The sequence below is a fragment of the Hippopotamus amphibius genome, chromosome 2 (genome assembly GCF_030028045.1).
Source record: "Hippopotamus amphibius kiboko isolate mHipAmp2 chromosome 2, mHipAmp2.hap2, whole genome shotgun sequence".
Taxonomy (NCBI): domain Eukaryota; kingdom Metazoa; phylum Chordata; class Mammalia; order Artiodactyla; family Hippopotamidae; genus Hippopotamus; species Hippopotamus amphibius.
The window spans coordinates 36,296,583-36,309,350 of NC_080187.1; the positions used below are offsets into that span (position 1 = coordinate 36,296,583).

Below are 12,768 nucleotides of genomic sequence, written 5' to 3' on the forward strand. Positions count from 1 at the left end.
AGTAAATCTATACCTGTGGAAGAAATTTTGAAAGTGAATTTTTCATAAATCTATTTAAAAATCCACATAGAACTTGAAGTGTTGTTGTGTGTATCAGAGAATTATTTCATGCTCTCTCTCAAAAATTAATACACAATATTCTTCAACAGAGAAAAATGATAGCATGCTACCAAGTTCTTCTAATAATGCAAAGATAGCCCTGAATTTAAAATCTGACAAAGCTTACACTAAGAAGTGGCAGAGAGGCCAATCTCACTCATGAAATACTCACAAAATTCCTAAAGAAGATCCTAGCCAGAAAATGTTAATAATTCTTGAAGCTAGGAGATGGGTATTTAAACTTTATTTTACTATTCTCTCTACTTTTGTGTACTATAAAAATTCTTCTTAATAAACTTGTTTTTTAATTAAAAAAATTACCTCCAGCAAAATCCAGCAACAACACATTACAAGGATAATACACCATAATCAAGTTGGATTTATCCTAAGAAAGAAAAGTTCAATTTAAGGAAAACTATTAATATGTTTTAGCTCATAAACAGAAAAGATAATAAAATAGATGATCATATCATAAGATGCTGGAAAATCATTTGTTCTATGTAATTTAGTCTCCTTGTTTTGACTTAAAAAGCAGAAATATCAGGCCATTCAATATTATTTTAGAATGAAAGATAAAAGCATTCCACTTAAAAGGGAAAATAAATTAACAGTGTTCATCACGACATTATAGTCACCAGCTAGTGTGATACAACATGAAAGAAATGAGAGAGAAATACAGCAAAGGAACTTAAACCACCAGTGCCTATAGGTGGCATGATTGCATACAGGCCTCAATTTCAACATATCGGAGATAAAAAATAACCTGGGCAAAACTGTAAAGCTGTGATGACTTTATGGACAATCACAAGTATTGAAAAAGTCTATATGTGTAAAAGAAGTCTGGACTTGTTCTGAATGAAACCTAAAGTAAAAATTTATCTACGCTCAAGAAGAAAAATTCGATTCAATGTAAACAACTTTTTAATTTTTCTTAAGGGAAATTTTAAAGCATACACAAGTCAGAATAGAATCATGAATCTCCATGCACCCATGGAGTTAGCTTTAACATTTATCCCTTTTGTGCATCTTGTAAAAGACTTTTCATAATCAGAGCTATCAAAATGGCACTGGGCTACCCAGGTTGAGAGAGAGCTTTTCATCACTGAGGTGTACAAGAAATACAAAAGACATCAGCAGGTTAGGGATCCTATAAGGGACAGTCAAAATTGGTTGGGGACTAGATCAATATGTCCTTCCAAACCTGAAAGGCTATGATTTAGGAGGTGAAATGATTCCAGATTGTGTGCTGGTCTGCACCAGATCATAAACAACTCGAAAGCAAGGTTTCTTCTCTTAGTCATCTTTGTATCTCCAGTTCCCAACATTAATAGATATTCAATAAATTTGGTGTTTGTTAAATGAATAAATGACAAATGAATGGAACACAAAATGCAATGGCGAACTTCTACACACCAGTAATAAACAAGTGAACAAACTCTCTCTCTCTATATATATACATATATGTGTATATATATATATAATATCTTATAATATCTAATCTCCAATATACACAAGGTCCGAGGATCTAAACCAATTAATGTCACAAGAAATAAAACACAAACAAGAAACCAAAATGCATGGCAAAACTCCAGCCCTTTGAATAATGAGAGAAAATAAATTACCAAACTAGCATTTTCTCTTAAACTAACATAAATAATTGTGTTAAAACATCTTGACCTTCCTCCCTTGGCTCCTGTGACATCTGTTTCCTCACTTTCCTCCAGCCTCTCAGATTACACCTACTCACCTATCCCGCTTCCTTCCATCCTCTAATTCTAGGTTCTGGTTCTCAGCTCCCTTCTTATCTAAATAAATGACATCTATTATTTCTAAATCAGTAGTTCCCAAACTTCGTGGCACATTAGAATCACCTGAGGAGCTTTTAACAATCCCAGATCACACTCCAGACCAATTAAATCAGAACGTTTGAGGGTGCAAGTCAGACACTGGTAGTTTTTAAAGACCCTCCCCCCAACCCCATCCAGTGATTCCAATGTACAGCAAAGTTTGAGGCTCACTGCTCTAAACACTTTCCATCAGCAGTGTCATTTACTCTCCCAGTTTCAGCTGCTTTGAGAGCTAACTGCCTCTTCAGGATCTCTACCAAGATGTCCCATAAGCACTTGGGCCAGTCAAATCTAAAATAGAGTTCACCATCTTTCTTTGCTCCACTCTTCAAATCCTCTCCTCCAAGGTGGAACATCTTGTTGAAGGAAACCACCATTAAATTAGCTAACTGCCCAAGTCAAAAATCATTCTTGATTCTTTCCCCCTGTTTCATGCCCCACATTGAGCCAGTCACCAAGTTCTACTGACTTTGCTCCCAATTACCTTAATCTCTCACAAACTCTCCTTTCTTAGTGCTACAGTCATTGTTCAAACTTTGATCCTGTCTGAAATACTATGATAATCTCCTAGCCAGTCTCTGTGCTTCTAGACTTACCCTCCATCAATCTATCCTCCATATGGCTGCCAAAATGATATAATGTAATTCTAATCATGTCACTTTTATTTTTAAAATCTTTTAGTGGTTTCCCTTCATTTTTAGGATAACATCTGAGCTCAAGAATTACAATATTAGTAACACAACCACATTACCATACTATCATTTACTATGTGCCAGACACTGGGCTAAGCAATTTACATGTTATCTTATTTAATGCTTATTGCAATCCTCACTTACAAAAAGGAAACTAAGGCATGAAGAAGTTAAGTCATTTGGCCAAAAGCACATAGCAAGAAAGTGGCAGAACTGGAATTCCAAGTCAGATTAGCTTGCCTGTCTCTGGAGCTGGACTCAACTATTCCCTCCTACTGCCCCCCTCCCAGCCTTGGAGTGGCAGTCGAAGCCTTTTGCGATCTGGCCCCTGCCTACCTGTCTGTCTCATCTCCCTCACACTGCACACACCATCAGAACTGAATTACCCACTGTTCCTCAAACAGACCCTGACTTCCCACACCATCATGCCTCTGCGGATGCTGTTTCCTCTGCCTAGTCCACATGCCCTGTCTGTCGCCCACCACATTCCTACTCGCACTTCAGCGAGCGGGCACAGTGGTACACTGGTCGAGCACCGACACTTCCCTCTCTGGCTTGTTTTCTCGTCTGCCCAGCTGTGTTTCATGGTTGGTGAAAGGTTTACATTCCATTATGTTTTGACAGTTCTTTGAAAACGATCAAGTTCTATGCAAATGTGCCCATGAGAAACCTCTTTTTCTGAGGTAGTGTAAAGTTCAGTTGTATGACCAAATCTGAGACAAAAGTTTGAAGTATAAGAAGTTTATCTCTGCCATAAAAAGGAACGAAGTCCTGGGGCTTCCTAGGTGGTGCAGTGGTTAAGAATCCACCTGCCACTGCACGGGTTTAATCCCTGCTCCAGGAAGATCCCACATGCCTCGGAGCAACTAAGCCCATGAGCCACAACTATTGAGCTCGTGTGCCGCAACAGGAGAAGCCACCACAATGAGGAGCCCACGCACCACAATGAAGAGTAGTCCCCACTCACCACAACTGGAGAAAGCCTGTGTGCAGCAACGAAGACCCAATGCAGCCAATAAATAAATAAATAAATTTATATTTTTAAAAAAATGAATGAAGTCCTGATACGTGCTACAGCATGGATAAACCTTGAAAACATTAAAGTAGAAGCAGCCAGACACAAAATGCCACACGTTGTATGATTCCATCTATACAAAATGTGCAGAATGGACAAATCTATAGAGACAGAACATTGATTAGTGGTTGCCAGGGGCTGTGGGAAAGGGGAAATGAGGATTGACTGCTAATGGGTAATGGGTGTATTTTGGGGGTGATAAATGTTCTGGAATTAGACAGTGGTGATGGTTGTATAACCTTGTGAATATACTAAAAACCATTGATTTGTACACTTTAAAGGAGTGAATTTTATGGTACATGAATTATATCTCAATTTTAAAAAAAGAAGTTTCTCTCTGACACCTAGCTTAACCCTTCTGCCCCCTTTCCCTTGGTGGTAAGTAACATCCAACTCCAACAAGGAACCTGTTTTTCCTCATATCCTCCCCCCATTCTTTCTTAGTAAAACCCAGAACACTGGTTCCCTAAAAGCGTTAGAAGCATCTGGAGGGCTGGTTAAAACACAAATCACTGGAGCCCCAGAGTTTCTAATTCAGTAGGTCCAGAGTAAGGCCTGAGAGTTTGCATTTCTAACTTCCCTCTAGATGAAAGCTAGGAAATCTGAAAAGAGCACTGAGCTGAAAGACAGGAGACCTGGATTCTCTTCCTGACTGACTCTTAAGCCTGGAATTACACAAGTCTCCAAACCTCTCGTTATCTCTTACCTTAACATTGAATTTCTCTAAGAATCTGCCAATTCTGGATAAAGAAGATGTGGCACATATATACAGTGGAGTATTACTCAGCAATAAAAAGGAATGAAATTGAGTTATTTGTAGTGAGGTGGATGGACCTAGAGTCTGTCATATAGAGTGAAGTAAGTCAGAAAGAGAACAAATACCATATGCTAACTCATATACATGGAATCTAAAAAAAATAGTATTGATGAACTCAGTGCCAGAGGAAGAATAAAGATGCAGATGCAGGGAACAGACTTGAGGACATGGGGAGGTGGGAAAGGAGAAGCTGGAACAAAGTGAAAGACTATTATTGACATTTATATACTACCAAATGTAAAATAGATAGCTAGTGGGAAGCAACTGCCTAACACGGGGAGATCAACTCAATGACTGCTGATGACCTAGAGGGGTGCGATAGGGAAGGTGAGAGGGATGCTCAGGAGGGAGGCTCAAGAGGGAGGGGATATGGGAATATATGTATAAATACAGCTGATTCGCTTTGTTGTACAGTGGAAACTGGCACAACAGTGTAAAGCTATTATACTCCAATAAAGATAGGAAAAAAAAAAAAGAATCTGCCAATTCTAAAACTGTATCATCTCATCCGTTCCCTTCTTATGCCCTCTAGTGCTTCCCATCCCTAATATCCAACCTCTGCCCAGATGTCCAACTCAATTTCCCACCTGACAAGTTTGGAAAAAGGAAGGGAACTAATATATGTATAACCTATAGCATATTATTTACTTCTCATGACTGTCCTGTGTAGTGGGAATCCATAACTGCATTTTGAGGACCAGGAAGCTGAGTCTTCTAGAGGTTAAAGAAATTCCTCCAAGAGACCAAGGGGACCCAAGGCCCCATCCTCCTCCTATCACATAATTCTCTGATCCAATGCTTCTCTGTCCCTCAAAATGGCCCTAGGTGGCCAATCCTGTGCATTTGCTCTTGATATCCTCACTCTCTGAGACTTACTCAAATCCTATCTAACCTTCAAAACCCAGCTCCAGTTCCACCACACCCAGGGTGGATTCCTGCCTACTGGTCTACCATGAACCCCCAGGTCCCCCAATCGCAGAGCTACTGTGTTGTGTCTTACCCTCCATCCGGCCCCTGACCTCCTTGTCTAGGCTCTTGTCTTGTGTTTCCTAAATTTATATGGATTCAGGTCTTGTTTTTTGCCCCCTAGATTGTGAACTCCTTGAGAGAAGGAGAAAAGCATCCTATTTCTTCACAATCCCTACAGGGTCCAGCAGAATGCCTTGAGTTCAACCAACATTTGTTGAATTAATAATGGCAGGTTATAGATGTCCGAAATACTACAGCAAGCTCAGAACACTAGAACAATAAGCAGTTTTAATTCTTGAAGTTCTGAGCCGAAAAAAAAAAGTTATTTGCAAATATTTTAGGGAAATACATATTTACGTTTCTCTGTCAATCATTTAACGTTGCCTTAGTTCATTACAGTGATCATAGCTCAGTGAGAGATAATGGGCATTAATTTCCTAAAAGGAATTCAGACTAAGATGATGCTTTATCAGAAAAATGACAGTTCTGAGAAAATGAGAAAGGCAGGGGGACCATGTCAGCAAACTGCCAGACTACCACACCTGTAGCATGCACAGTCTGCATAAAAAAGATTCTATAGTACAGCGCCTCCTACTTTACCTTCAGCCTAAACGATGATATTCATCAAATCACATGTCTGATAATGCTAGATATGGGTTTCTTCCTGGTACACATTAAAGTAAATATACGACCATTTAAAGAAAAATGTTTGTTCCCGTATCACCTAAAACCATCTTGGGTGCCACATGGTATAAAAACAAGCCTTTGGAAAACATGGGTTCAGGTCATTACCATGCTACCCAGATTTCACATCTGCCTAACAGGATTAGACATCGCTCAGCAAGGGCACAGCCTCTTATCTAGCTCAGTGCAGATGGCCTCTGCATGGCCCTCTGGGAGCGACATGGTGACAGCAGGAACAGTCAGCACGATGGGGCCCCAGGCTGTGCCTTTCTCTTGCTGGTGATCTAAGGGCTGTGGGACCCAGGAGACTGGAAACTGGTCACACAAGTCATTTACTTTATCAGGTGGACAATGAGCCCTGGAAAGAACGTGGGAAAAAGCTGCCACCAACAATAACACTACCTTCAAGGCCTCACCTCACCAGGGCTATGCTGGAAGAAGCCCTGTAGGCTGCCCCAAAGGTGGATGGCAAAATGACACTGCTGAGCTGGCTGTGGCTGCCAAGGCTCTTGGTCCACCCAGGGCGGGAAAAGAAGCTCTGTATAGGGAGACAGAACACCTGCAATCAGCCCTACCAGCAGGACGCATGACCCAAGTCACGTACATTCCCTCTCTGAGTTTCAATTTTCCTACCTGTAAAGTTAAGGGTCAAGCATGGATGTACCTTGAAAACACTGTGCTAAGTGAAAGGAGCCAGTCACTGAAGACGTACATGCAATATGATTCCATTCATATGAAAGTCCAGAAGAGGCAAATCTATAGTGGCAGAAAGGAGTTAGTGCTTGGTTAGATCGGGGGACTTGGGGAAAGACGAGTGTAGCAAAATAGACAGAACTGACTACCCTCATGAAGCTTACATTCTAGTGGAGGTTCCCACTAGATAAGAAACGACAAATATAATAAAGGAAATTAATCAAGAATGTTAAAAAGTGGTAAGTGCTAGGGAGAAAAAAGAGAGAATTAGATTATCAGTGCCATGAAGCTGGAAGTCAGGAGTCAGACCAAAGTTTGTTCACTTTTCAAGATCCTGTTATGGATTCTCCCATCCATATCCCCAGAAGACCATGGAGTTCCCCTCTTTCTTTCCAATTCTCTAAGTTGAATCTCTAGTCAAGCCCTTCGCTGTGACATACCTGGACAGACATCATCTTGACTCCTGTTTCCCTTTCCTCCTCTCTGAGTCAATGCTAGCATCCACACACTCATTCAGGAAACACTCATTGATCAGCAACAATGCACCAGGTACAGAGGCTGAGGGGGACACTGAGACAAGCAAGCACAGTTCCCACACTCAAGGAGTTTGTAATTCACTGGAGGAATCAGAGCTATAAATACCTATTTACAATTCAGAGCAGAATGGAAGTAGCAATCTGCTGGAGAGACACGAGCAACGTTTACAAGGGTTTTGCAACGTCCTCTGCAGTTTTCAAAGCAGTCTCATGGGCATGGAGATTTCATGTGGTAGTCACATGCTCATCCTCTCCTTCCATGCTTTGACAGTGCTGCTGGGTTCAAGGCTCTTCCCCCAGAAACCTCTCAAGTCAAGTGCACAGGCCTGGACATGACCTGGGTTCCATTCCCAACTGTCACTAACTTGTGTGTCTTTGGACAAGTACCATAGCCTCCATGAACCTGTCATCTGTGAAGTGGGCTGACTTGACCTACCTCACAGTAAATTAGATGACATAATTATCTAATTATATATTATCAGGGGTTCAGGGGAGGAGGGAATTAGGGTATGTTTGCTTGATGGGTACAGAATTTCCTTTTCAGGTGATGAAAAAATTCTGGAACTAGATAGTGGTAATGGTGGATATAGGTATAACAACATTGTGAATATACTTATTACCACTGAATTGTGCACTTGAAAATGATTTTTTAAAGGCAAATTCTATGTTCTATGTATTTTGCCACACACACACAAAACAATATGTGACCAACCATTTCAAATACAGCCAAGACAGCCAAAAGTCCATCCTGAAAAGGGGCCAAAGACTTGGCAATTGAGACTTTCATGATAACACATTTTCCCTGGGGCCTACCTGCTGTTACACAAGTGCACAAAGTATCCAGGTGCTAGACCAGAAGCCTATTAGGGCCTTTCCATCTCAGAGGTCATAAGATCCTGCAGGCTGAGTACCTGCTTGACATTCAGTGTGAAGTTCTTTCCCTCTCCATAGACTTGGTTATTGCAAACACCCTGAAGTGTTTTAGACATCCCTTTCTCTTGGGGCCCAGGCCCTGCCTATTAAGAAAAATTCTCTTGATAACCATTTGGGTATAATTCAACAAAATTGTGGAATGTAGACTCAAAGACTAGATTTGTTTTTCTTACTATCTATGTAATGAGTCATCAAATGTCATTACATGCCAACTCATTTCAACAGCCTCTGGGCAGGTTTGATATCACAGGCACCAAAATCAAAACCCACAGCAAGAACAGTGCTTGGGAAGTTCAGACCAAGGACTCCCAGAGCAGCTCAAATGCAGCAGTTTGACACCTGGTGGACTGAGATTTGACTACATGCGTCTATGTCTGGGAAAGGAAGGCAGGATTCCAAATCTATCAGGCTAAAATAAACAATAACAACCACAACCACAGCACAAGAAACTAAGAATGGCTTCCAAAGCTGGGTCCAAGACATGCTTCCCAGAGCTCCTGCCCCATGACCTGACATCAGGCTCTGTCCTGGCCAGAGATCTTGAGGTCTTCTCTAAAAGTCTTCACTCTTCCCATAGACTTGGCACTGGCCATGGGCCTGTGGGCCCCCAAGTCCTTGCACTTCTCAAGTCTAGTCCCTGCAACCATTTCAAGCCAAAAGATTTGGTCCAAAAATCAATGCTTTTCATTCAATTCATATCAAGTGCCCTCTTTTTGCTGGGCCCTGTGCTGGGTCTGATAGAGAAGATCAAGGTTAGCCAGACACAGCCCCTGCCCTTGGAGGGTTCATTGTGTTATAGAGAGGACAAGACACATAGATAGATAACTCCTAACCAATGTGAGGCAGGGCCTGGGGCCCAAGAGAAAGGGATGTCTAAAACGCTCCAGGGAGTCTACGAAAGGGCTCCAACCAACCCGCCGTGGCAGCGTGTGTCTTGCTCATCTCTGCATGGGGCTTGGGAACGGCTGATTGCTGTCAGACAGCCAAGAACGCCAGGTGCCGCCTGCCAATCAGGACCCTGTGTGAGGGTTCAAGCCAACCGGCCGCTCTGGCTGTCTTAATTAAGCCTTGATTAAGCATTCTGCCCAGAAACCTCCTCTTCCTCCTGTAGAATTGCCTGGTTTACAGCAAACGATTCAGGGAATCAGGTCAGCTGTTCCGAGATGGCAGCCATTAGGCGCCATGCCGACAACTGTGAACAGATGCCAACTCGAGTCAGAGATCAGTGAAGATGGCAGGGCCCAGAAACCCAGAAACTCAGCCCTAATTAAGCATTCTGCCTTCTGTCCCTGACCTCAGTACAGAAAAGCATCCAGTTTGGGCCACTCTGCTTTAAAAGGACAGAGACACTATCCTGGCTGGGAGTTTTTCCTGAGGGGAGAAGGAAAAGGATAGGCAAACAAGATGCTCAATGAGACACTATCTCTAAGGAAGAAAAACAAAACGGCTGACAACAGAGGGTGGGTGAGTAAGTTACAGCACATCCTCTTTTTTGAATCCTTAAGAAATGCTAACCAGAAGCCACATAACATTCCAGGAAAAGCAACTGTTTTAACATAAGGTGTAAACTATGGGCTATAAAGCCGTATCTGTGCTCTGGGTGCAGCTGCAAATGTGATGCTGGGCAGAGGTCGGCAGGAGACACAACACAGCAAGTTGGATCTGGTGGATGATGGATTTAGGCTATAAATTTCCTTCGCTTTTATTTTAATTCCCATTATTATTGTCTGTGCACAATGACACCTCTTTTTAGGATCAGAGAGACTACTTCTGAGAAGAGAAGCAAAGCTCTGGGAAGTGGCAACGTGTCAAGCAAATGCAACCAGCCTGAACGTCAGCAGAAGCGCACCTCATTCTGCCCTCCGCACGACCTTCAGAAAGCCCCTTCTCCTTCCAGGACCTCCATTTCCACCTCTAGATCTAGAAGGATTCTAAGGCCCCTGCCACCTCTTATTCCATGATTCTCGCTGGCAGAGAGGTCAGGGGTCTAAACTACTCCCATGTGACAAGACACTAACCAGCCCACACTGGGGCACCTCTGCGGCGTGGACATCATCGACACCACTAAACCCCCCACTCCCCTAGCTTCCCAAGCCCAGAACCCTGGCATCCATCTGAGACTCTCCATACCCTCCCTCCAAATCAGCCACTCTGCAACTCCTGTTAATGGGACCCCCTAACTACCTCTCAAGTCTCCGCTTTTTTCCCTCCCCACTGCCATCACGCATGCTCAGGCCAGCACGCTCGCTTAATGTGGATCATGCGCACGTGGTCTCCCTGCTTCAGCCTTGCTCTCCGTCCAATCCCATTTCCATACCACAGAGCAATCTCTTTCTAAGATGTAAATATGCCCTTGTCATTCCCCTGCGTAAAACTCTATGATATCACCCTACACCTTTTAAGGTAATTTACTAGAATCTATCCTGTGAGCTCTGGGGCCAGCCCTCCTGGGATCATATTGCAGCTCTGTCACTTACTAGGTCTGTGACTATGGGCAAGTTACTTAACGATCTGCTGCCTCGGTTTCCCTACTGGTAAAATGAGGATAGCAATAGTACCTGCCTCACAGGACTGTTGTCAGGATTTGAGTTAATGCACGCAAGCGGCTTAAAACAGTGCCTGCCATATGAAAAGGACTCCATAAATGGTAGCTGCTATGTTTTTAGATTCATAATTTTTATAGACCTTCAAAGCCCTACCTGTTCAGGCCCCACGCAGCTCTCCAGCCTGTCTGCTTTCCCCTGTCTCACTGCTCTCCACCTCCCAGGGAGTCCAGCCCTACCAAACCTCTCCCATTTTTGCTCTTGCCACTGAACCTTTGCACATGCCATTTCATTGCCAGGTACCCTCTTCCCACTCCTGGCTTGTCCAATTAATTTTTTTAACAGCTTTATTGAGATATAATTCACATCCCATAAAATTCACCCACTTGATGTGTACAAGTCAGTAGTACACGCCAAGCCCCAGTTGACTTTTAGGTCTTAGTTTATATCTTACTTAAGTTTTCTCTGACCTCCAGCTCTGGGTTGGGTACTTCCACATATCCATAGGTTCCCTCTCTCAGAACTATGTATATGCACATATATATATAAATATATATATATATATCCCCTGCTAGAGTATAAGCTCCATGTCAGCATGACCATGGTTGTCTGAGTCACTGTGATTCTTCAGTGCTTAAGAGATGTCCAGTAAATACTGGTTGAAGGACCGAAACCAATAGTGCTAACTAGCCAAAGCCCAAGCCCTATAAAGATAGCCCTACTGAAAAAATCAACAATAACAGTCTTCACAATACTACAAATACTAGAAGTAACAACACATTAAAAAAAAAATGACATTCAAGTTTCCTACAACTATTCCTTCTAGAGCCACCACTGGAATAAGGCAGATCCTTGTAAAATGAGTTTCATTCAGGTGTGCTGACAAAGTAAGGCCATGAGTGAAAGGCAAAACTGCTTCAGAGGCTGAGTAAGAAGCAGCAAGTCAGATCCACATTTTAGGAATTCGATATTTATAGATTTTATGTGACCTGGCATTACTGGGTCGTTACTGAGTAAAAGGAATACAAATACTTTTTGTTTAAAAGAAAATGTTAGGAAAGGAAACAAAGAAGGAAGGAAGGAGTTCTGAAAGTCCCTATAAAGCCACTTGGTTCAGCAATTTCTACTGTCTTGCAGATTCCTCATTATAAAATTAGAGCTGTGCTCCCCTGGACAATTATCTATGCTCTGGGAGCTTATTTCAAAATCCAATGACCATCATAAGAAAAGCAATTACTTCCTAAATAAACATTGAGATGATTTTTCCAACATATCAACATACTGCTGCAAAATAGTTACAGAATAAAAACAAAAGCCTCCCCTACTCCCTCTCACACACTTTAATCTACTTCATACACTGAAGGCAGATTAGACTTACTAAAAGCACAGCTCCAGTCATGCCTTGCCCTCATTCAAAACCCTTCAATGGCTCCCCATTGCCTTCAGGATAAAGAATAGAACCATAAGTGGGTGTTTGAAGGTCCTTTTCCTTTTGGCACTGACCTACTTAGGTAGCCTCATTTCCTCCTAATCACCTTCAAATAACCCCTGATCCAGACAAAATGCACTGAGAGCCCCTGCCATGCCTTTATCTTTTTTCTACCTTTGCGTAGAATATTCTTTTTCCAGCCCCAACTCCCCATGTCAAATGCTTACTTCCTTTTAAGACTCACTCAAATGCTACCTCCTCCATGAAGTCTCCCGTGATGTCCTCCTCCATAGCACCTGCTCTCTACCACCTCTAGGCATCTATAACCCTTTTTACTAGAGATGATTCTCATGTATTTATCAGTGGCTGATATATTACAGTTATTTCTGAACATAGTCTCTACTTCCTGATTAACTATAAACTCAAATACATTTTCCCCTCACACTTAATA

The 12,768-nt window shown here is 42.3% G+C and overlaps 1 protein-coding gene across 15 annotated transcripts in view; it reads right to left on the bottom strand.

Annotated features, from left to right (window-relative positions):
* The window catches only part of FRMPD1 (FERM and PDZ domain containing 1), a 134,099-nt gene that overhangs the window by 59,369 nt on the left and 61,962 nt on the right, over window positions 1-12,768 (bottom strand). Inside the window, exon 1 of one of the 15 annotated variants that reach the window (XM_057723448.1) lies at window positions 6,600-6,618. The exons of the other annotated variants lie outside the window; for them this stretch is intronic. The gene's annotated coding sequence lies outside the window, so the exon portion shown is untranslated. Of the gene's footprint in view, window positions 1-6,599; window positions 6,619-12,768 lie in introns of those variants that run through there. 15 annotated transcript variants of the gene reach the window in all.